The sequence below is a fragment of the Camponotus vicinus genome, unplaced genomic scaffold, assembly GCF_025532165.1.
Source record: "Camponotus vicinus isolate PSW18456_S1 unplaced genomic scaffold, iyCamVici1.0 SCAF_3, whole genome shotgun sequence".
Taxonomy (NCBI): domain Eukaryota; kingdom Metazoa; phylum Arthropoda; class Insecta; order Hymenoptera; family Formicidae; genus Camponotus; species Camponotus vicinus.
The window spans coordinates 2,157,111-2,182,643 of NW_028141967.1; the positions used below are offsets into that span (position 1 = coordinate 2,157,111).

General features: G+C 38.9%; 1 long non-coding RNA gene across 1 annotated transcript in view; it reads right to left on the minus strand.

Annotated features, from left to right (window-relative positions):
* The window catches only part of LOC145967831 (uncharacterized), a 54,505-nt gene that overhangs the window by 6,044 nt on the left and 22,928 nt on the right, over window positions 1-25,533 (minus strand). The window contains exons 2-3 of the long non-coding RNA XR_014437569.1: window positions 8,356-8,718; window positions 7,777-8,039 (exon numbers count right to left, since the gene is read on the minus strand). This is a non-coding gene — a long non-coding RNA (uncharacterized LOC145967831). The remainder of the gene's footprint in view (window positions 1-7,776; window positions 8,040-8,355; window positions 8,719-25,533) is intronic.

Consider the following 25,533-nt stretch of genomic DNA (forward strand, 5'->3'; position numbering starts at 1 on the left):
TATTTAATTTATAAAACAATTTCCTCAATTTTAATAAACGTAATTTTTTAACAGATTGTGATTTAAAAGAAATATTCGATGTCTTAATGTAAAGTGCTGACATTTGGAAAATGTTTAAAGGGGGTTTGGAATTTAACTGTTCGAAATTTTTCATCAGCGAGACTTTTAATCGATGCAGTGCGTTTGAATTATTGAACAAGGTGTGCGCAAATGAACTCGGCGGCTCCATTTCCGTTATCCTCGGGCGAGAGCCCGAGTTACGATAATGGTGTGCGTTTAATATAAGAATCAGTCGTTGCTATTGCAATCTACGGCAGACATAGGTAATTGCTTGCCGAGTTCTCGTTATTGCGATCGCTATCAGCTCGCCTTCCGAAATACTGTGCCTTACTCTCTCGGCGCGAGAATACATATTATGGTGCGATGCAATTATGCAGGATAATCGGTAATAGGCGCAATTGGTGAGCTTTCGAAAATTGAAAGAAAATTGAAATTTCATTTTTGAAAAAATGTCGAAATGCAATCAATTATAGACGCATTAATTAAATACAAACATTTTCACAATCAATTAGATGTTTAAAAATCAAGTAGTTTCATTTTTTTCAATATTTTTTGCATATCTTCTTTTATCTCAAATGCCCAACCTCAAGAATTGAGAGCTCTTTATAACATATTATTAATAATAAATAAAGTAGCATATCTTGTGATAAGTCGTAAATAAGGTAGGTAATATGATCATAATGATTACTATCGAAAATAAAGATAAATCGGATAAGAGGGAGGGGCCCTTGACTCTGTCTCTTTCGCGACAGATAAAGTCGCGGTATATCGAAGTCGAGAAACTGACGACGCGCATAAATGCTTCATAGGCGTTTCATCGCGGAAATGAAGCGAATCGGTAGATACCGCATAGGAACATTAGAGGCGCTATCTGATACGGCCAAGAGGTTTAGGAATTACCAGATAGTCGTTTGCTCCCATTATGAATTTCTACGCTCGCGTGTCGCGATTCTTCGCCGCCCTTTATACGATTGCGATCGCGATTTTTATCAAATGCCTCGGTCAAATTTACCTGTTGCGATTTCATTAGGATTTATTCAGATGTATAAGAATTTATTCATTTTGTGTGTGTGTGTGTGTGTGAATATGTATATCATTTCAAATTATCACATTACTTCGTAATAATGCATACATTTTTTTTATTTTCTCTCTCTCTCTCTCCTTGATTTATTATATTTAAATGTAGAAAATTATGTAAATATGTGTATTTCAAGAAATACAAATTTTCACATCATTTTGTTTAATACATCCTAATATTTTAAAATTAATAGATTAATAATAGTATATAAATATAAAATAATAATCGCATCGATTGTTTTGATACCTCTAAGCAATAGCAACCGATCACTACTGCATCTTAACTCGGTCCTGATAGCCGAGGATGCGATCGGATTTGCTACCTTTTGTGCCTTTGTAGCTAATACGGATCCAATTCGAATCCGCCATACGGTGCTATCGGAATCCTTAAATCCTGTTTCCATCCATTGTCCAGCCGCTGACCGGTCTTTCGTCCTTTCAAAACACCGACTATTCGCCTCTATAGCAGAATGTGATTCAACCTACCTTTACGTTAGTTTGCCAATTTATATCTTTTCTTTCATACATTCTAATATTCGATTTTATTTTATCGATTTTAATTACTCTTATTTTGTTTACGGAGTATTTAATATTTCTGTGTTTTGATTATTTCTCTTTCCATGAAAAATAAAATTTAAAAGGAAGATAAATGAAAACATTTCTTTTTTTTAATTTTATTATATTTTTCCGAAATTATTTTACTTTATGGTATTTAACCAACTATATTGATTTTAATTGAGAATTAAATTTTATTCCTAATGGAGATTTATCGAAAAGTATCTCTCTTATCGACAGTCGTGTTAGTTCATCGACATATGGGAAGTATACTCGACGGTGGATACAGCAACAGCTGCAGTCAATTGCGACGAATTTAAATTGATTTCCAGCAACGCTGATTCATGAATTCTGCAAATTATTTATTGTGGTCTAATGTTATCGAAACAACAAAAAAATGCTTATAAAAATATACAATATTCTTACATATTATTTCGCTGATGTCAAAGTTATCGATCTCAACCGAAGCATCCAGCTTTGAAGATTTTCTTCAAGATGGCAACTGTTCAATTTAAAGCTTAAATTACAAATAATAATATATACATTATTATAATTTTCATTAGTATTTTGATGTATGAATTTTGACACATTAATATATATTACTGACAATTAATAATTTATTAAGATTTCACCAGTTATAATTTAATAATTTAATAAATTGTCTCTAAATAGTTATAGGTAACAGAAAGATGACGATAATAATGATAATGATAATAAATATATATTTTGCCAATAATTAAGTTGCAAAATTGCGAGAAGAATTTAATTATCACTGTTGCATTTACTTTATTAATATCGGCCTTTCCCCTCGTTATCATTATCATTGCCGTCGTTATTCGCGCGGCTATTATCGCGCAGCGAGCAAAAGTTTTCGAAAACAGAGGGAAATTTGTCGGCGAATTAATTATTCGATTTGAGGCGCGGCGAATTTTCTACATTTGTGAATCGCGCCGAATTAAAGAGACACACGCATGCCACGTCGTGTGTGTCAACGTGAGGGAATTCCCTCTCTTTTTTTCCTTCTCACGCGCCAGACCACCGTGTCAGTGTGTCGACGTGCTTAATTGGCTCGTTATATTAATTGAATTTCATTATTCGTCGGCGCGACAATGAACAGCGTCGTTCAACGAGCGAGAATAAACCAAAAGGGGGTGAGAAGGGGGAGCGGGGGCGAGGGGGAGGGGGAAGAGGGGGATCGGCCGAGCAGCCGCATTTTCCGCGCTTGATTACCGAAAAACGCTTCACGCGCGTTTGCAGAGCCGGCAATTCAAAAAACGCAGACAATCCGAGCGGCACAAATCGCACCGAGCGCTCTCCGTCCGTTGCGAAAATGTTTTCCGGCGTGTGTAAACGAGTAAAATATCCCGCGTACCACTGATTAAACTCGGCTAATTTTTTTCCCTATCGACGATCAAGCGCGATCGATACAAATGAACTTGCATCAAACTGATGTAAATGGAATTTTTAAGAGTAGGAAATTTTTAATTGAAATTTGACAAAAGTTAGGAAAAAAAAGGTACAAATTTTAAAAATTTCTCCAGATTTCATTTTACGCTCTTTTTTTAAGGACGAATGACTCTGTTAAATTCTTTTGTATCCGAGGTAAGGCAAATTAGTGAAAATATTTTAATCTTAAGGATCCGCGATACGAATTGTTTCTCTTTTATAATTTTCATGAAAAAAATTGTACATAACTCGGAAGAAAATTCTCAGGTTAATTGATCATTCGTGCGATTCCGGGTCGATGTCGCATTTTCCAAGTTTGATACATCTATGGTAGTCGTTGCCTTCGGCATCTCTGGCAGCAGCCGATTTATGCGGCTGACAGCAAAGCCATTGTGCGCGTCTGGGACTGTCATTGTCCATTCAAACAAATTGACCACCGGCCGGCCGGTCGGTCCATTGAGCAATCTGCACAGGGAAAAGGGAGAAAAATGCGCCGGCAGATGCGGTGGAAAAACTCTCGCGTCAGAAATTCCCCCCCTCAGTGTCTTATTATGGGACCTTGGCCGCGGATCGTAAATCTCTCGCCCAAGATCGGCGAATCTCATGTACGCACGAATAAACAGCGACGAACAAAACGTGTTTCCGATAGATTTACAAAATATCGCCCTTCGTATCTCGCGATCGGGGAGGGAAAATTTCATTGTACGAAATCAAGCCACGAATTGATTCTTCGACGTTTGATCGCTATCGGTATTTTTAAATTTTCCCCAGACTGTTCTTTCTATCTGACAAACAAAATTAAACGAGATAAGCGCGTATAAAAAGCTGATGATTAAGTTCTTTGATATATTTAACCTTCGAGAAGATGCGTGAATTAGTGAAATAGTGCGCGAGAGTAAATGTTGTGTTCATTATGTTATATAACTGAAGCACATTTATTAGAGTTATATAATTGAATGATTACCTTGAGATTAAACCTTCAATCTTGATATAAAATAATAATATTCTCGATATAAAATTTTCCAGGAAACGCTCTTAATTCGCCAATTGCGAGAAAATGAGACGGTCAATTAATCTTGCGAGCTGACATCGCACATATCGAGCATCAGTTTTGCAATCGATGACTTTAAAATATTTTTTCCTCTCCAGAGACTTCCGAAGTCTCCTCTCAAAGACTTTAATCTTAACCGAGTAATAGCAACCGGCAGGAGGTACCGATACATTTTTTCTGATCCGCCATTCGTTTCCGCTCGAAGGAATCCGCGAGAAGCAGAGTTTTTGTTCTTCGAGAAAGATGATTCGAATGGAAGATTAGTTGCGGACGCGATTGGATCGGCAATATGTAAAAAAAAAATTGTACCGCCCGCCTAGAGTGTACAAGGAATCATTAACAAGTGATTGTCATGTAGTTATGCGTTCTCCTCGAGAAAATCAAATCATGGTATACTATCGATTATATAAAAAAATATATCGATAATATTATGTATTATATAATAAAGATGTAATTTTCACAAAACTCTGTTATCTCGGCTTTTTTCTCGGAGTAATTGATTATCCAATATTGGTTCTGATTCGATCGCGAAGAAATTGAAGTTGAATTTGTTCGATAATTCCTTTGGATCTAGATTCTTTTTTAAATCGATTTTGTAAAACATTCTCAGATTCGATAATGATGTACAGATCAATAAATATTTTTCTCTCGTAAATTTTAGAAGAAATTTAGATAGAGAAAAATAGTAAATGTCTCGTATAATTAAAATTTTTACTTTTTCATCTGCATCATTTTATATCTATCTCTTTGTTCGAGGAATTTATCAATATTAAAGAGAAAAGAGAGAGAGAGGCGGAGAAGGAGATGTGTAGTTAATAACCCGTTGCTTGTGACTCTAATATTATGGATATCGTTGTTTGCTCAGCCGCCGAGAAGGGACGAGTGCGATCCGAGAGGAAACGCGAGAGCGCGATCGATGCATTTATGCATGACGCGCGAATCGAGCAATAATATTTTCCTTCTCCTTTCGTCCTGTTCGACGAAATACACTGCACGCACCCCGTCGAGGAATGTGCCTGGTCCTTGCCAAGGATCAAGATTGTGGCAAAGTGCGATTCGCACAAAGTGATACACAAGTAGACGTACCGATAAATACTAGATAAATTTACAGGGGGTTTGAGAAAAAAAGTCCTTAAAGTCCTTATAAAATTAACATTAATATATATACTATTGTGTGTGAATCATAGAAACGAAATCTTTTAGTTCCGTTCGTCAACTTGCCGTTCGAACAATATCCATTCTCGCTATCCGAGCATTTGTTCGGTCGATCTCGAAGATTAAGTAACACCCGCCGTTTAATTCAATCCAACCCTCACTAGCCGTGACCGCCTTTACCCCTTTCAATGACGGATAATAAATACCGGTTCTTCCGAGCGCGGCTTTTTTCCGTTTTCCGCGACGAGGCAAAGTTAGCGAGGAGGGACACGAGACAGATGTGGGAAGGCAAGGATTGGGGGGAGGAATTCGCGGGACGGCGGGAAAAGGAGATAGCGGGAGTCTCCTGCGAGGAAGACAAAAGGCCAGCGGAGAATTAAAAGTATCGCGGACAAAGCCGCGGGACAAGATGCGGGAGCTCATTTGGTGTCTCCCGGTGAATGGGCGTTCATTATGATGCCGCCCGGCACTAACAATCGGGTTCATTTTGTCTCTCCTGCTCGCGGCAACAATGGCGCGGATGGGAGTTGGAGGAGAAGGGAGGAGGAAAAGAAGGAGCGAGGGGGTGGGTTACGAGAGACCGCGTCGGAACCCCACCGCCATCTTGACTCTCTGCTGCGATGTTCTTTTGTCGTCTTATAAAGCAGCCCCGGGGAAGAAAAAGACGTCGGCTTCCTCGAGAAAGGGAGGAAGCGCGGGAGAAGGAGAAGGAGAAGAAGGAAGAGGAGGAAAACCTCGGTGAGGGAGAAGGGGGAGGAGGATAGGAGAAGGAGAACTCGTGCTTGGAGGTGGAGTGACTACGAGGAGAGAAAGGGAACAGCGGGAGGAACGACTGGGAAAAAGAGGAGGTGGATGAGGAAAGCCGCGCTTCTTGGCGAACGAAGAGGTCGAGTCAAAATGGCGGTGAGGGAAAGGGTCAAACTCGATAATCGGCGCGCGTGATGAGAAATCCCGCCCTTCTCTTGTCTCGTCAGAGTGATTAACCCGATATCTGCGACTCTGCACATAAAAATTTTTTATTATGTAATTCGCGCCATTTTTTTTATCTTTGGAAAATTAATATCAGATTAAATGCGCGTGAGTTTGATTGAAGTTCAATACAAATCTCATTGTGAATAGAAATAAAAAAATGCTGCTCTTCAATCTATCTCCGTATAAATCTTCAGGTACTATAAAATATTCATACGAGAGAAGTTGAACTTGATTAAATCCAACTTAACGTATCGGGATTCGTAACGCGAGTTAATCCGATGCTCTTCTATGTTTCACAGCGTACATGTGATCGACAGTTAATCAATCATCGATCAAATCCATCGCGATTCACGGCGGCGATCCTATCCCTTCTCGCCATGTTTTTCCACCGATTTCCTTTGTTGCGACTGCGGGGTTGAAGGATGCGCGTCGTCGAAAAAAAGCGTCATGAATCCAAGAGTTTGTCGCGCGCAACGAAAGCTACCACCTTTTCCTAGACGCGCCGTGGCTAATCGCACGAAATCGAATCGAAAGTGATCGATACCGCGGTCCCTTGTAGCCGCAAATGACCATGAATTATCCGCGTCAATGTTACCTGAGGGTGACACTCGCGCGGAAAGGGAGACACCCCGAGAGACTCCAACAAATTGGTATCGTTCCCGCAATCATTAATAAATAGTTTTTTTCCGCGACGTGGCATGAAAGACATTTCGTCCCATTCAGAGTTCATAGTTTCCGTCGTCCATGGGCGCGAGAGTGAAATCTGACTTGATAAAAATTTTAACCTGCACTGCTTCCGATATGCTTCTTGTCGCTCTCGCAACATGTTTCATTCTTCACCCTGCTGCAAAAACGTTTTACATCAAGAATCTATAGTACTTGGGAGAAAGATCGGATCGAATCGAAATAATCTATAACAAGCCGATGATTTTCCTTCAAAGTACAGGCTTATACAATCGTCTCATTACGTAAGAGTTTCACTTGAGATTTCCTAGTTCAACCCTTCCCGCGAACATCGGCGATACTCTTTTTATTCGCACCTGTCGGCGAAGAGTCCTATATGCAATTTCCATTAATTTCACCGATATCACAGAGACGGCAGGCCGCGGGCAACAAGGTAACTTCATTAGAGAAACCGAACGACCAATGAGGAGGAGGATGCCAACGCCGCGCGCTGTCAACGCCGTTCATCCTCTAAAATCGAGGCGGAAGGGGCAGCGGGGGAGGATCTGAGGGAAAAGAATGACGGGCCATGAAAACCGTACAGTCACGTTGTTATATTGGCCGGTAGTCTCTCTTTCGAGCTCGTAGCCGCTTTCGATGCCGATGCCGATACAAGGAGAGAGAGAGAGAGGGAGAGAAAAAGAGAGAGCGAGAAGGGGAGGGAGGGAGGAAGAGGGGCTGCCGCTAGTACCGGTTGCTCGATGTGTACCCTCTATAGTGTGATTAATTCTATTTACCTGCGGCCGGTGCAGCGGCGGGTACACCCGTGCCGTAATTTATCAGTTTGTCGGGCCTCATTGTCGCCGGCATGGCTCGTTGCTAATAGTCGGCCATTCAGGAATCGAGAGGAGCCATCTATTCTTATTACGGGGGCCGTTGTCCGACGGTTCAAGACACCGCTGCACACAATTCCCTTCCCCTCTCCCGGCTTTACCTCACTCGGCCTCCTTCCTCCTCGTTCTCCCTCCTGTGTTTCGCTTTTTTTCAGTACAATAAGCGCCTTTGTAAAATACATATAGTATTTAATAATTAGCGTCGAAACCAGCCGGTTCTTTCTCGAGTATCGTACAGTGATTTCAATAAAGACAGAAATATAAAGAATACGATTTATCAAAAATTACTGTTAATTATTCTTGATCGCGTCAACATGATTTCTAATTCAACTACTTATTTCTTATATTTTGACTCTTCTAGATTTTATTATACATAATTTTTTATTATAAATTAATAATAAATTTATAATTATAAATATAATTAATAAATTTTTATATTAAAATTCTTTATATAAAAAAAAAACGAGAAATATCAAAACTCACTTTGGATAACAATTGTGGGATGCGATTCTCGGAGTGAGTTTGTCGCTCTCTCCTTCTCCTCTCTCCCCCCTCCCCTACGGTGAAATATTTTCACCGGAAGCAGGAAGAGCCGCTAAGCTAGACGAGATATCCCGGGAGGGTGACTCCGGCTACCGTCCTCGATACTCTCGCCCCGTAATCGATTAGGTCGCGCGCGCACAGGCATGGGAAGATTTAGTAACTGAAACAGATGGGGAGTTTCGGACGGACGATGTCACCCCTTGTCTCCGGTAGTCATTAGCCCTGGCCATTGTGCGTACCTGACGAGGCCTGCCGTGAGAGACCGACCGGTATCGATGGGTATGCGAAGTTGGCAGCCCTATGCTACAAAATCACATAGATTCTGAATTAATCGGAATAAAAGGAGGAGTCATCGATAATTTTTGAACATAATTTCGTTCATTATGACGATAAAAGTAGACCTCGAATCATAATACGAGTACTATAATGCTGTACTAAATAGCGCGTAAATTTTCATTGCGTAAATAAATGATAGCATCTATTTCAATGACGGCTAAACGAATAGCAATCGACGCCGATATACGGAATGCAATACAATTTCATAGACACAGTTATGCCCGCACGTGATCGATGATTTATGTAGAAAGAGATCCGAGATACGACCGAAAGCATTCAAATGATTACGATCCGCGCCCACGCGCGTTGCAACCCATGTTACACGTGCGCGCTCTCTAATCAGAATACGCACGTTACATATAAACCGGAATAAGGATATATATACATATATATATACAGTAGAGACACGTGCGCACGATTGTATAGATTGTGAATGCATTACAATTTACATGCCAGAAACCGTGAAGAATGTGAATGTAACGTCTTTACAAAGTATAAAGCGTTAAATGGTATGATTTAAAATTAAGTCATACAATAAAATTGAAAGAATTAATATAGTCAATTTTATCCGGAAATTCTGGCTTTAAGGATTTTTTGGCTTTAAAATAATTTTATTAATTTTTTATTGCCTTTGTAATTGTTCGATAAATTAATATAATACAATCATTAATGAAGTGAAAAAAACTACAACTTTATTTATCAAAATCAAATGATTAATAAGAATATAACGTGTGAATGATATGTATTTAATTTGAAAACTATGATTCGATGGCGCGTTATAAATTGGAAAATAAAGTGTAGTTGAGAGAAAAATTTCATTCACATGTTCATATTGCGTAAAAATTAGATTTTAATATTAAAAAAAAAAAAATTATTTATTTAAAAAAAAGATAAATAAATTAAAAGGTAAAATTCGACTTTAGCATGATTCAAAAGATATATATAATTAAAATATTACGATTGTGCAAGAAAAAAAAATATGCATCAATACCGAGTTTCTGACGGAAATGTCGTATCGAATACAAGTTCGAAATCGATTCCAAAGTGATGCGACTGAAGTTCTGAATTAGCTAAGCCATCTCATCGGAGGGTCATGTGCTTTTCATCGACCCTTCCTCCTCAACCCCCTCTCGGTTCAACTTCTTTCAGGGATGAGTCACTCTATCGCGATTAAGAATTTCTTCCTTCTCTCCAGAACGACTCTCGATAACCGATAGTGTAAACATAAACAAGGAACCATTAAAATCATCGAAACTTTTCATCATTATTTTTTCCATTTCCGAGAAGGTGCAATAAAAGAAATTTCGATATAAAAAAAAACGTTTATATTAATTGATACAATTATTTGGTGCGCAATAATCTCGGAAAAAATTGGTAAAGAAATATTGCACGTTAAAAAATCTATAATTTTCTTATCCAATTATATATTATTTAGCCAATTTGTATAAGTGGATTCATCATGTATTAATTTTGATTCCCACATTCATGTTAATATTTTATTCTAAACAAGCCAAAGAAAAGACTCGACGGACTTTAAGACAAATATTAGTTCGACGTCGCTAAGTCAACATTGACAGATGACTTTTCGTTACAATAGTCGTGAAACCTCGTCTTAGGTCGAACACTGCTGCCGGAGAATTAAGATATGGGGAACGCGATCGGAGAAAATGGAATGGGGCAGAGAAGAGGGCGAGGGGAAGGATAGAGTCGAAGAAACATCGTGGCATCGTGGAATGCAGCTGCACAATGCAGCAGGTCCTCCACCAACACCGATCCCGTATTATTGTAGCACGCGTATGTGGGATCCGACCGAGCCGGACCCAGCGACGCGTATGTGGACCTCGACTATTCGACCAGGTCGACTTTTCTAGCCCGATCACCCTCGAGCGTTATGGCGCGAACTTGATTTAATGCCGGATTAAGTGGATGTTTTATGGACGGCTTAATACATGGATCTGTGGATTTATGAATCACGGATGATCATGATGCCATTACTGTACCATTTTTAATTCAATGAACGCTATTGTGCTACTGTTTGGAATACTATACTATGAAAAACTCCTCGTATACGATTTAATATTTGACTTACAAGAGTTTATTAAGTTGATTCCCAGATTAAATAAATTCAGAGGAGATGTTATGCATCGATTTGCATAGCCAGTTGAAGAAATATAACATTTTTATTTAATTTTAGTACATATTTTCTATATTCGCATATCACAAGATAAAAACATATTTTTTTTAGCAATTACTTAAGCCAAAAAATTATCGTTTTATATACAAAATCAAAAGTATTACATTATGTAACAGCTCTAAATTTATATTTCTTAATAATACTCTATATGCTAAAAATATGTATCCATGTTTGAAAGCAAAAGACAAAAAAATAACTGTATTTCTGATATTATTATAATTAGAAAGTATAATAAATACTAAAATTTTTTTATAGATTTATACTTAAAAATTTTTCGGATTTTAAATTCTTTGATTTTTAAATATTTAAAATACACAATTTTAATATAATTCTCAGATTCATAAATTTTGAAATTGCTAAAACTTTGCTGCTACATAATTAGATTTCTAAATACTTTTATTTTCCAAATTTAAGATTTTTAGATATTAGATTCCTCTTATTATTTTTAATATATAATAATAGAATTGTGTAAATTACAATTGGACGTAGTGCAGGGTACCTGACGTTCTAGTTACATGCAAAGCGTACATTCTCTGTCCTTTTCTCGCACCCCAATGCAAGAGTGTGCTATTCCACTTCAACGGTGACATTTATCATTCGACGTAGCCGACGTAGCTGTTGGCATCGTTGTCGTTCGATATTATGGCTGTTAACGGGGACGTAATGGCATTATCTAGCCATTGTCCGACATATGATATACCGTGCAAGCTACGAAGGGGTGTGGGGAATACTAATTCGCGAACACACCAGGCAGCCGTGTCTCATCAATAGGATTTTGGTATCCTAATTTGGTGAACGACGCTTTGCCCGATTTGCATAATATTCCTCTAATCTTCTCATTTCCGATATAGTCGTTCATTGTTACGCGTAAAAAGTATTTCCTTCTCTGTCGGTTAACATATAATTCGTGATACAATTTCAATTTATATTGCTAAATATACGAGAGCGTCTCGATTAATTTAACACGTTATATAAAAATTCTTTCATTTCGAATAAAGCTGCTAATCTTGCAGCATCGTATTTTTCGACCATTTCTTGTTACTCCAATTCGTACAATTGTCCTGCGCGTTTAAAATCCTCGAAGGAGGAATCACGACGATCGTATTTTGCCTTCAAGAACGCCCTTAATAACGTCGCACCCCATAGCATTGGACAACCCTCGCGTTTTTGTCGCGTCACGAGAAGGAGAACGCGGCGGTTTTATCTCAGGAATGATTCTTGTTATAGAGTAAACAGTACAGTAGCAAGTAGCAGACAATTACGTTGTCAAGAAGTTATGGAAAATAAGAACTTATTTGTCTTTATTTAATAATTCATAAAGGAGGCAAATGCATATAAATGTATTTTTTCATTCTTACGTGAAAATAAAATTCCGTTGTTTTTATAGAATAAATTTATTATTTGTTCGATATGTTATATAGATAGGCTGATTTAAAATTTATCTATGCATTTTTTTTAACATTATCGAATATCTTATGATTTTTAATCAATATTGCCTGTAATTATTATTTTATACATTTAATATTAAATATAATTAATTTAATATAATTATGTACTAAACATTTAATATAATTATGTACTAAATATTACAGTACTACTATTACTATTGTAGTGGTACTCCTTATATACTATTTTAGTATATAAAAAATCTAAGAATTGAAAGGGAATATTTTTTTTACTGTAACAAAGTTCTGGTAGTTGGGATGTTGCGCTTTTCTCGATGCGTAGCGGAAAGAATGACGAAAAGTCACGAGGGTGAGAGCTCGCGTTGATAGGGGGAGAGGAAAAATAAATGATAGCCAGTGGAGCGAACTAAATGCCACTAAACGGGGGAAACTGGGATAAAAACATACGTTTCCGCTTTTCTCCCGTAATATATCATAAGCATGCGCGAAAACCGGTTCCCATTGTGCGGGCCATTGTGCAAGGATAACGAATGTTTATTCGTGATCCTTGGGAGCTCCTGACGATTATCGTACTACAGTGTTTTGACTCTGCGATTTTTCATGGTCCTATCTCCCTCAACCTCGGCCCGGATTGTCCCCTGCTCGTGGGGGAGAGAGCGGGGTGGACAAGGTCCTGAATGGATCACTGACGAATCACCGATGTCGCTCACATTTATGCTAAACGCGGGAAAAACTTATCGGCGCGATCGTTCCTGGGATCCCGATCAATCTAAATTCGCATAAATCAATGAGAACATGGAAGAATCTCGTGATATTTAAGAAATATATATCTTTAGTTATCGCATTCGTTTGCAAAATTAAAAAATCCAAATAAATATTAGATGTACATCTCTCTCTGAAAAATCTTTAGTCGTTAAATGAATTTATTTCTTATGAATCCACAGAGACAATAGTCGTCGATTTTGGGGTCATCGAGAGCGAAGGGTTCGTTTAACGCAATTCGTCGCTCGTAAGGAGGTCGAAAGTGGTTCCGCAGGAGAGAAGAGGGGACAAACACGCGAAAAATCGTCCACCGTATCTAAAAGCCACCCTCTCCGAAGTTTCCTCTCTCTCCCCTCCCTCGTCGTGTTGAGGATGGCGCGTGCTACCGCCGAGCCACCGCCCCGTAATGTGTATATTATGTTAACAAATAAGTGGTCGCGGTAATAAAAGCCTGCCATGCTACGACGGGCACCCCTTTCCTCCCCTCCTCCCTCTCGCTTGCGCACGTAATGTATGCGCGGGATGTCTTGAACAATATTCCCGCGACTCCCGGCTGACATATAATGGCGCGTATAAATAATAACGTCTCCGCTCGGCATCTCTCCCCTTCCTCCCTGCAACCCTCCACTCGCTCTCCACCCCTTCCGCCAGGGACGGTGTCTGCACGATGGATGCCCTATTTTGCCAGGCGCATTGTAAAACTTTTTAAAGCTATTAGTTTATTAGTTTTTGTTATTTTTTGTAATTTATTAGTTTCTTCAATTTTTTCTGTGATAATTTCATGAAATTTATGATTAATTACCAAGTATAATAATAATAATTAAAGTTACATTTTATAATTAATTTTAACTTAATAACACACAAGTTTGCAAGAACATAGCCAACGTAGTTTTTTTTTCTATATGTTTTATTTGCTACCTGAAAATTGAGTGGAAGGGTGGTAAGACGCCGCGAGGAGAGAGAAGGCAGCTAAAGGAAGGCAGAGGAGGAGGAGGAGGAAGAGGAAGAGGGGAGAATAACGGGGAGAACGAGAGCAGTGGGGTGGGTGGCTGCGGGACTGAAATATGTACAAACTTGCGGCTCCTTGTTATGAGCGGTGATAAATTACATCGGCAGAAAGAGAGCGGTCGGAAGACGGGAGCGAGGACAGAGAGATGGAAGGAGATGGGCGAGGGCGGCGCGGGGGACAGGAGAAACGCTATTATAAGTATCGCGGATATAGCGATTTTGGCGTGTGTGAAGGGGATCCGCTATGTCGCGTGTCTCGGTGATTTTTCACGGACACCGTGTATCTTCTCGGGAAAATGTGTCGCCCCCATTTTCCCCCGGATTGGTGTCTCGGGAGAAAACGCCGGAATACGTTAATGTAAATATCGAGGAGCGCGGGTTGCTGACATTTTGTCGAAGTATTTGGACGATCGTCTTCAATTTTTAATTATATCTCGGTGGTTGACAGGTTTTTTTATAGAATACAATAAAGAAATTGGCGCTGAATCATATATAAACGAAACGAGATTAGATTAAGGATTAGACAAGGATAAAGAAATGTACAAACGTTCCAATTCTATGGAAATCCTTTTGAAGCCCTTCTAGAGCTTTTCGAATCTTAATTTAAGTAGATTAAATATGACTGTCAGTCTAGATAAATAAAACTTGGGATCAGATGTTCCCATTTAGCGTAAAGTGCGTGATGCGAAGATAGACGTTTTGACTTTCGAGTAACTTTAAGGCGTGGATAAGTGAATGTTTCTGACGCCAAGCTTAAGCTTCATTAACCACATGGTGTATCCGGCCGAGAATGTGATTTAAGATGCGAGTCGGTCAAGCGAATAGAAATTCAGTCTCGGGAATCCAACCGTGTGGATGCGGCATGATCGTGCGGATCGTCGCTACGATCATGAAGAGAGAGGATGATGACTAGAAGGAAAATCGACGCGTCTGATCTTCCTTGATGAAGAATTCGGCGCAGCCGAAGGCAGATGCGGATCGAAAGACTCGGTGAATCGATTTAGGTCTGAATCGATGTAATCAACAGTGCGTAAGAGGAGGGAATCGCTCGAAACGTCGTTTATTAGATTGATGCGCGTTCAAACGTCAGATTAGAACAATTCGAATTTGATTCCGACGCGAAACATTATTGAAATTGCGAAATTATTTTATATTATTACATGAGTCAATAGTCATATTTATCATAATGTTATCTTTCTCTTATGCTCCTCAATATTTTTGCAACATTTTTTTACATTTTCCAAAATAATAAAATTTTCTAATCGCTTATGAGTATCATTGGCCATCTTGTTCTTTTCTATTTCTCCTAAAAAAATTTTATAACACTAATCAAAGTGTGTTGAGAAAGGAATCATGCATTAGCATTAAGAAATTTCGCATAGAATGTCGAGAATGGTTCTTGGCTGAAGATTAATATGTCTTCGATACACAATAATAATACGCCATCTCGGAGATATCCCTCATCGGGAAAGACGAAGACAACAAAACTCGGACGAGGGTGAATGCATGAAAGAATCTCGCTCGTATGGCACTACAACGTAAGATGACCAGAGAATAAAATATTTTGTGAGAATAGATATAATAAATTTTTTTCAAATTTGAGATGTATAATTTTTTTACGAATTTATATATACAAGATGTCTGAAAAGTTTCAAAATATGTAGAACCTTTCAAGATATTGCTTTCTAGTTCCACGACCGCAATATTATTTTTCTTCGGTTTACAAGTTTCGTAAAAGTCAGGGTGGAAAGGATTACAATTATTTCCTAGTCGAGCCTCGTCTGGACCCTTTGGGTGAAATCGGTGCTACTCGGACACGTGGCGCCGGCTGACTTTCGGGTCCCATTAGCGCGATCGCGTCGCGACGACGAGGCAGAGCGCGTGCACGCCGTCATCCGTGAAACGCCGGCATCGTCGTTGAACCTCCTCGCGGTGAGTGGGCGAGGGTAAGGCCGAGTGCCTCGTAATGGATGACGGCGGCGCGGAAGGGTGGACGAGCGATATATCGTCGAGCTTGTCATCGTGCGGCTCGTAGCCTTGCCAACAATTACGCGCATCGGACGGCGAGCACTCATAAGTTAACTCGAAACATCGGCGGGATGGCAACGAGATTAATGGCATTAGAGAATAACTCGATGAGCGTTAGGTTTTTTAATGGCAGGAAACGCAAATTGAAACGGCCAAGTACGTAAGAAGACGCGACGCGATCGAGTAGAATGAAGTAAAATTAAAGAACAACAAAGTCATCTTGTATAATCGTTCCACTCGATGAGAAATATTTTTATTATCCTGCCATTTTAAACATTGACAATATTATCTTCGTATAAGAAAATTCTCTAAAATATTTTGTTTTAATTTTTAATTAAATGCATGCTGTTAAAATAATCACGATATTATTGCAAATCGAAAGAAAGACGTTAGATCCTAAAAACGGGAGCTGTTGTGCGAAGGAGAGATTCTCGGAACGAAGACACTTTGTGGAGAGACTCCTTAAAGCCGGAGGACACTTTAATTCGTGCGATAATAAATGTTTGCGTTTTGCATGTATCCGGGATGTGTTGGATGCGTGGCATGTGGCAGGACCAGTATTTGTTCAGGCACGAATGGCAAATAGAACTCGGAGCCTGAAACGCGTATCCCCCGGTTTTGTCATACGTATATACGACTGCATTGTACCCGATGCACTCATCCGACTCGCGCCAATGACATAAGAATGTTTTCTACTCGAGAAGGTTTAGCGAGGCGGATATAGGGGCGATTTTTTCCCACATTTAAGACGTGTACGTTGAAGAGAGTCTAGATGTCAAGGTACAAAATACAGATTTTTGTATGAAATAAAAAAGGACGAAGGAGAATATAAGATTCCAAGCATAGGACTTTGTTAATAAGCTCCTAGAAATCTCTCCCTGATCGAAGGTACCTAATTGTCCCCGAAATCCGAGAGACAAATACTTTGAATGTTTAGAAAGAAAAACATGCGTTATAAGGAGGAAGTGAGGGGGAAAGGTTCTTCACGACCTGCGAACTCGGAATGTACCCGTTCATTTCCATACATGCCAGCGACACGCATCACCCTTCCACCTCACGTTCCTAGCACCCTCCTACGTCGCCTGCATTCCCAGCTCCGTACACGTCGGAGACGTAACACAGTAGCTGCAGGTGCTTCAGATGAGGTGTCTGGGTACAACTGGAAGCGAAATCGTCTTTGCCGGTTTCAACAACGATTTTGCTAACCCAGAGGAGCTATGGATCCGAGACTTCTATGTATTGCGACTTTGCTAGATCGATCGCAATTGACAAAACTATGACGATAGACTCATATTAATATATAAATTTGTAGTACAAAGATCTTAAGTTCCAAGGCTTGAAGAAGAATAAAAAAATCACGGCTTAATAAATCGATTAATTTGAAAGTTACGAAAATTCAAGAAGGTGCAAATCGAAAGAAAACATTAAAATGATTTTAAATAATTTTACAAACTAATAATTTCGCTCATTTTTGTGAGGTGGATTATCACCAATTAAGATCATCTTATCTATCGTTTTGACTTGCAACATCTCTCTCTCTCGTCGCATTTTAATGACGAGAAACAAACGGCCTTTTGATATGCAAGATTAGCGGAGACGGACGATAGAATTAGAAGTGCTCGGCCGTGTGTCCCTATTCGAGCAAATAGCACTCGACCCGCGTTCCTTTTCACGAACAATGGAAATGTTAAGCTAACAGCGCGCCCGGCAATTGACACAAGTGCCGACCGCGGACTCGTTCTTTTTACTCGTGGAAAACTTCCCCCGGCGCCTGTTTTTCCGCCACGTCGTCCCTCGTCTCATCCTCGTCTGCCATATCTCGCACTCTTCCTGATAACTTTGTTTCTTATTCGTTTTCTCTCTTTTTATCTCTCTCTGTCTCTTATTTCTCTGTCTTCCTTCTTTTTACACAATGCATTGAGATGCACTTGAAGTTCGATGCACCTTTATCATCGCTTTATTGTCGCAGGTGTGCGTATTATTTTCAGGCAAGAAAAACAAGCGAAGCAAAGAAGACAGGCACGCCACGAATAAAGGGAAAAAAATGTGGTTAATGAGTTTTAAAGTTCCAAAGATTTTTACAAATACATAAAAAGTCTCTAAAATATATAATCTTTTTTAAATAATATATAGAGATATAAATTTAAAGATTTTCCAAATTTTACAAAATTAAAATCATAAAAATTTCAACTTTTAAATATTAAATTTTTTCTGGAATTTTTTCAGTCTCATAAATTTTAAATTTCAAAGATTTCAATGTAAAATTCTTTTTTGTAAAAATTCGCTTCCGACTACTTCCGTTTTCAAACTACTCTGCTTTTCTTCAACTTGAAAACATGATAAGCGAAAAACTTATTAAAAATCGAATATAACGTTTCTCGGGTATTTCATTCTCTAACTTTCGTGCATTTTTCCCTTTTTGTTTTCATTGACCATGAACTTTGTAATTTCTTATCATGAATCTCGAATCTATGAAGATATTTGAGTAGTATAAAATTGACATTTTTATCTGTGGTTACGATAGTTATAAGAGTTTTGAGTTATACAGAACAAAAGAAAATTAATTTTTAAAATGATAATTTTTAAAAATAGCTCCGTCCATTATAATAATGAAAATACTTCGAAAATGGAATGGTGTCAATTCACGATTTTTAACCAGATTAAATAAAAAATCAAATTATCAATGAAAAATTTATTATTACAATGAACAGAATTATTTTGAAAAATTATCAAGAATTTTTTTTTGCTTTATTTTGTGAATAACTCTTAACAAAATTATCATAAGAGTACATACTCCCCCAAATATTTTTATAGAGATTCGAGATTCATTGTAAGAAATCTAAAAGTTCACGGTCAATAAAAACGAAAAGGATCCATGATCGAAAAATGTACAAAAGCTAAAGAACGGGATAGCCGAGAAAAAACGTGGAAAATGAATAAAATATTACATTCGATTTTTAACAACGTTTTCGCTTACCGAGTTTTCAAGCCGAAGAAAGGCCGGAATAGTTTGAAAACGGAAGCAGTCGCAATCGCGGATGCAATCGCAAGCGAAAGTTTTCCAAAGAAATGGCGTGAAAAATGTGTTACGAGATTACAACGGATATTCGAGCTTTGATCTTCGAGAGATTGTGCGATGAGCGAGATAAAATCGCCTTATATGTAATTTATAAAACGTTAAAGGGTCGTTCGATGTCGGGAAGGAGAGGAAAATGAAGATGCATATAATATTGTTTCCTCTTTCTCCAGCGCTCCCTTTAATTCCGATTTATTACATCTTCAGGACGACAAGTTTACAGACGCGAGGGAAGTTTAGTTTCGCTTTATGAGTTTCCCAGAATAAAATCGACGTGCTTGATTTTTATTTTTGCGTTATCGATGCGATCAGTAATACGAGTGTTATTGAGTCGGCGGGAAGAAAGGAATCTCGCGGAAGTTTTGTGCAGTGATATTCGAGGCCCTTTGGATTTTTCGGTCAGAGATCAAACGGGATAATCGTCAAGGACGAGTCGCGTAAATCCGCCTCTCTTAGCAGCAGTGTATCGCACGAGGAGTGACCGCGTTCCGATACAGATATCCCCGGAATGTAGAGGCGCTCTCGAGATTCCCAAGCTGAAAAGCGAAACCGCGGTAAGTAAGCCGCTTTGTGGCCTTAACCCGCGGTCCGCTTAAGAGGGTGGAAGTATATTACGGGCCAATATTACGGATGAATGCCAGCCGGTGCGAGAAACAGCCACTTTGGCCGATAATCTCGTTACGCACTTCGCTAGCGATGGCGACGATGCTCTCGCGCGAGCTGTCAAAAATTTGCGGAATATTTGCAGAATACGTATAAGTCTCTCGCGAATCGCGATCTTTTAGAATCCATTTGATCCGTTACACGTATCGTCTACAAGTATCGATCTTAACATACCGAAATATATTTCGATTTTTTACAAAAGTTTGGTATCAGTTTGAAAGCTGTCGCTACTTTGAAAGTGCGAGGAAGAGAAGAAATTATATATATATATTTTGATCGCCAAATTTGAATGGAATAAACGTCGAATAAATTATTAGCTTATTCAATTAAATTAAATTATTCAATTAAATTAGCTTATTCAATTAACGATGCCAAAGATACGACACAAATTAACTTTTCGTTGTTGTTAATTATCGTACAGAAGTTCTGGAAATATATTTAGAAAACGTATGTATTGTACGTTGTTACAAAAATATGTGTCAAAACCATTGAGGAGAAGAAAGAGGTAGAAGGAGGAGAAGCTAAGTATAATTGAATATCTTTGAAATAGGTTCATTTTGTGAGAGATAGAAGAGAAAAACAAGAAAAAGACAGCGGGCAAATGGGAGGAGGGGGGGTAAACCGGAAGACAAAGACAGCTTGTTACGCGAAAGAGGACCTTTGTAGATGGGCTTTGTCTTCGCGCTTTATCGTGCGACAATGTCGCCACAATAGCGAGACAATGCCAGCATTACGACGGCTAGCAGGCGGCGAAGAGAATAGCGGCTCCGTCTCTTTCCATCTCTCTCTCCGTCTCTTTCTCCCTCTCTCGTTTCTTGCGCCTTCTAGGAGCGAGCAGAAGTGACGTCGGGCGAAAAAATAAGCGTAACAATGGATTTATAATTAGTGGTCTGCAGCGCCGTGTTCGCGGCGTCGCTATTGTTCGCTGCCTTTTCCGGCCGCGACGCGAAGCGCTTACCAAAGTCGATTCGAACGAGACGAATCCCCGTTTGCTTTGAACGGCGCAAGTAATTTATGTGGAATTATGTGTCGCCTATAATTCCTCTTGTTCCACTTATTTTTAAACACTGCGCGTCATTATCTGCCAGCAGAAGTCAATTGGCTATTGAAACAAAAATAGTTCCTCGGTTTGTTCGGAGAAAAATTAAACACAACGAGCCTTGGTATTTATACCTTTTGAAAATCAACAAATTTAAATTTTCTTTAAGATAAAAATCTCCTAGTTTATTATCAATTAAGACACCGTATCAAAAATGAAGCCTTAATGAGGCATTTTCTATTGTAATAAATTAATTATTTGATGCACTTTGATAAAAAAATTAAAAAAATTGAGATAAATAAATTAACAGATAATTTTAATAAAGAACAAGTATTTTTCTATTTCTTAAAATGTTTAGGATTAAAAGTTTTTAGAATTTTTTAATTTTCGATTATGGATAAATTAGGGGCCTTAGAATTGTCTGATTTTTATTATTTCAAGTTTTTAGAGTTTGACATCTGATATTTGGATATCGCAATAATACTATTTTATAAATCTTAATATTTATTATATAAGAATTATGCTTGTCGCAGACGAAACATACGTAACAGATATTGTAATAAATGAATTATTTGGTGCACTTTGATACAAAAAATAAAAAATTGACAAATAAATTGACAGATAACTTTAGTAAAGATCAGGTATTTCTCTATTTCTTAAAATGTTTAGACTTAAAAGTTTTTAGAATTTTTTATTTTCGTTTATGGATAAATTAGGGGCCTTAAAGTTGTCTGATTTTTATTATATTTCAAGTTTTTAGAGTTTGACATCTGATATTTGGATATCGCAATAATGCTATTTAGAAATCTTAATATTTATTATATAAGAATTACGCTTGTCGCGGAACGAAACATACGTAACAGATACATAACAGCGCGATATAGAGCAATATGGTAATAGAACTTATGCAATTCTCGTTGGGCCGACGCAACAACGCATCCCTTTGCTTACCCCGAGAGCACGAAATGCCAATAAATCGCTGCTCGGGACGGTTACATAATAAGCGCGCACGAGATCGCGACGGGTGCGAGAGGGGAGCAAAGCACATAAATCGGTTATAAATTCCGATCCTAAAAATGTCCGTAGTCTTGTCAGAAACGGGGTGAAAATGGGTCCGGATTTGCGGGACCTCGGTATATAAAGCAGCCGGTGCAACGACACGACCCGTCTATTATCTATGCCAATTTACGACTTTTTTTTTCAAATCATGCCTCACTCCTTCTCCGACAGTGAGATCTCTATTCTGTCAGACCCCCGAATCCTCAAATTGCAATAAATATGAGGGTAAAATAACGTTACTCCAAGAAGTCTAGAGCCCAAGGATAAGTAAGGGCTCACTTTTATTAATCAAATATTAATATTTACTCTTTATTTAAGAATTATATTAATCTCTTTCTTCCAAAAATGTGTGTGAGTTGTATACAATATCGAGCACTTTTAAATTAAATTGAAAAAATGGAATCTTTTGAAATCCATTTAATAACAAATGTCAAATCGTCGAGCGGCGAAAGAAATCGATGTTACGGCAACCGATTTGTCCGACGGTACTCGACGAAGGTGGAGGACGGCGAAGGCGGGAACGCAGGAAACAGGTACACGATTCCGACGTAAAAAGGAATGGAAACTGACGGAGTAACACATTGTGCTCGGTACAATACTTGTTTACTGTCTCCATTCCGCGTCCAACAATACGACGTCGTGTTTTTGTCGACTATCGTCGCGCATCACATATATTTTGTGTACAAATATATTACGAGGCAGCGTAGGGTTGGAATCGTCCGAGAAGCTCCCGCATAATTTATCACGTTTATTCGAATCGACCGGCCAAAAGAAACGCATTACGGATCGCTGTTGTAGAAATTCTCCTTTAATCCCGATCTTTATAGTTGTCCATCGTGCAACCAAGTGTCGCGACTCCCAGTTTTAGACGAGTCCAAGTTTCTAATCTCTTCGAGGAGAGTTTCTTTGCCGCGCTTACATCGGGACGACTTAACACAGCAGTCGCTTATGTCACTCATGCGCACCCGGACGCAACCCCCGATCGATTTCGAATTACGTTATCGACATTAAACAGCTTTCAACGGATCCGCGACATGCCGTTTCAGTTTGCGTAAATCTTGTGCGTCGTACAACCATTGCCCCCCTGCTGCCCTCCTCTCTCCCTTTCCCGGAGAAGAAGAAACGAAAAACGGCGGGAGGGGAGAGGATTGGTAAAAGGGTGTGCGCTTCGAAATCGAGCCAATATTTATGTAACAGAATCGCATCGCCCTACGAAGAAAGTCTTCTGGGTAAGCAAGAAGAAAAAATCCAAACGCGGAAGGAGAGAGAGAAAGCGCGCGGTTCCAAGAGAAGGATGGAGGGGAAAAGGGGGCACCACGGGGACGAGAGGGGAAGCGTAGACGCATTATGAAAACTACAATGGGGAGAGAGAGAGAGCCCCATTCAAACTAGTGCAGTTCTGCTCACGCAAAAGGGCGAGGACGACGACAACGACCATGGCGGTGGTGGCGGCACAATACCGCGTTTAAATTAAATTTAAAGTGTCATCCCCCGGTGTCATATAAGACGGCCATTGTATCGCCGAAGGCTCGCCGTACCCTTGGGGAGGAATAGGAGGGGAGGGAGAGAGAGACAAATCTCAATAGTCGAACATTTTCGATCGAGGAAAACGCAAACAATTCCGATAAATACATTTTTTACGAGGGCGGAAAGAAAATTTACGCGTATGAGATATATAATCTCGCCAGCATCGCGATCAAAATATATAAAAAAATCATAATTAGCGTTAATAATAACAAATTATCGCTTACTTTTAATCCTAGAAATTGCATACAATTTTAGCGGATGAGATATATTCAAGTCGCGGATTATTATTATGATTACGATAATTTTTTTTTTTACAATTTTGATATTTCAAGTACACTTTTAATTGTGTATAAAATTTGAAATATGCAAACATCCGAAATTCTGAAAGTTTTCGGGACTTTAATACGCGAAATTTAAGGCTCTTGAAATACCGAATGCTTTTTGGAATTTGTCGCGCTGGCAGCCCCGGGTAGACGATGCCGTTGCTAGGTAGGACGGGTAGGGTACCTCACGTTCTCCCTATCAGGCCGATAACGAGTTAGCGTTCGCAGTGTTGTACGGTTGGCTTGAATGTGCCGCTACAATGTACCCAACGTTCAGGCATTCAGCGGTAGACAATGCTGCGAACATAATGTCATAATGGAGCGGGGTGCTCGCCAGGACCCACCAAGAACACAGCGGATAGAGAGAAAGAGAGAGACGATGGGAGATGAAGGGAGAGCGAAAGAGGATAGAAAAGAGAGGAAGCTAGAGATAGAGAGCGATGGATTGATGTATAACATACTCGAAACGCGGAAACAAGAGCGATAGTCGACGAAACATTTCCTTTTTTCCTCAAAACGATAAAATTCGGAGCAGATAAACGAATCATTATCGTGCGTGCGCGCGCGAAAAAAATATACTTATGAATTTTATTTTTCTTTAATAATTAATAAATTTAATTTTTCTCAATGTAAATCGTTTCTCTTTCGATTAACGAAAAAGTATCAATTATTTCGTGCATTTCTTTCGTGTATTAATAAAAATTATTTTTATTTTTTCGTGTATTAATAAAATTTATTTTTATCGATAAAGAATACATCTTTTGCTTATCATTTTTGCAGTTGATAACGTTAGAGAATCTACGATAGGATCTCAGACCAACCGACGAAATGCCTCGACTAAATCTCGCTCGTCGGGGCGGCAACCCTCTCTGTCCCCCCGGACCTTCTTTCGCGAGATGCGAAACCCTCGACCCTTCCGGACACAGGAAAGAGAGAAAGCCTCCGCCATCCATCTTCGTAGAACAAAGTGCGGCGATCCACTTTCGTGGCCGAATGCGAATCCAATGCAAATCCTACGCCGGATCTCGACAATGGGCGACCTAGCGATATGGTAATGTCCTCCCACGTCGATCTTGACGAACACACGTACGCTACCCCCCCTTCCACGTATACATTGGTGTGTGTCGAGTACACACGTGTTCGAAACGTTGTACACTGTTACCTACACCGGTAAGTGTTTGTGCCACGGAGAAACTCCGAATACATGTACTATCAGTACCGTAGGAAGGGCATATATCACCCTGTTGCACGAAATGATGCTTTTCATTAACGAAAATATTAATTGAAGAGATGTATGCTTCTTTCGACATAAAAAGATAATTTTCTCATATTAATTATTGCCAATTAGAAAAATCATATGTAGGAGAATTTTTAAAGATTTTTATTTCGAGGATAATTTATATATCATTAGCATTGTCAAAAAAATTTAATAGTTATTAAATTATTACTATAAATTAACATCGATATTAAATTGCACATTGAATTTGATCTAAAGATAAAAGTCAAATTGAATTATCGAAATTATTTTTAAAATTGCGCAAATCAGAAATTACAATATTATATTTATATAAAGAGACGCATCCGAAAAACCAGGACATGTACAATATAATCGGTACTAACAATGCGTGCATCTCTGTTACTGTAAAACTGGCTCGTGGCCGCTCATAGTTTCTCGTAGTATTTCCGGAGTTCGATGG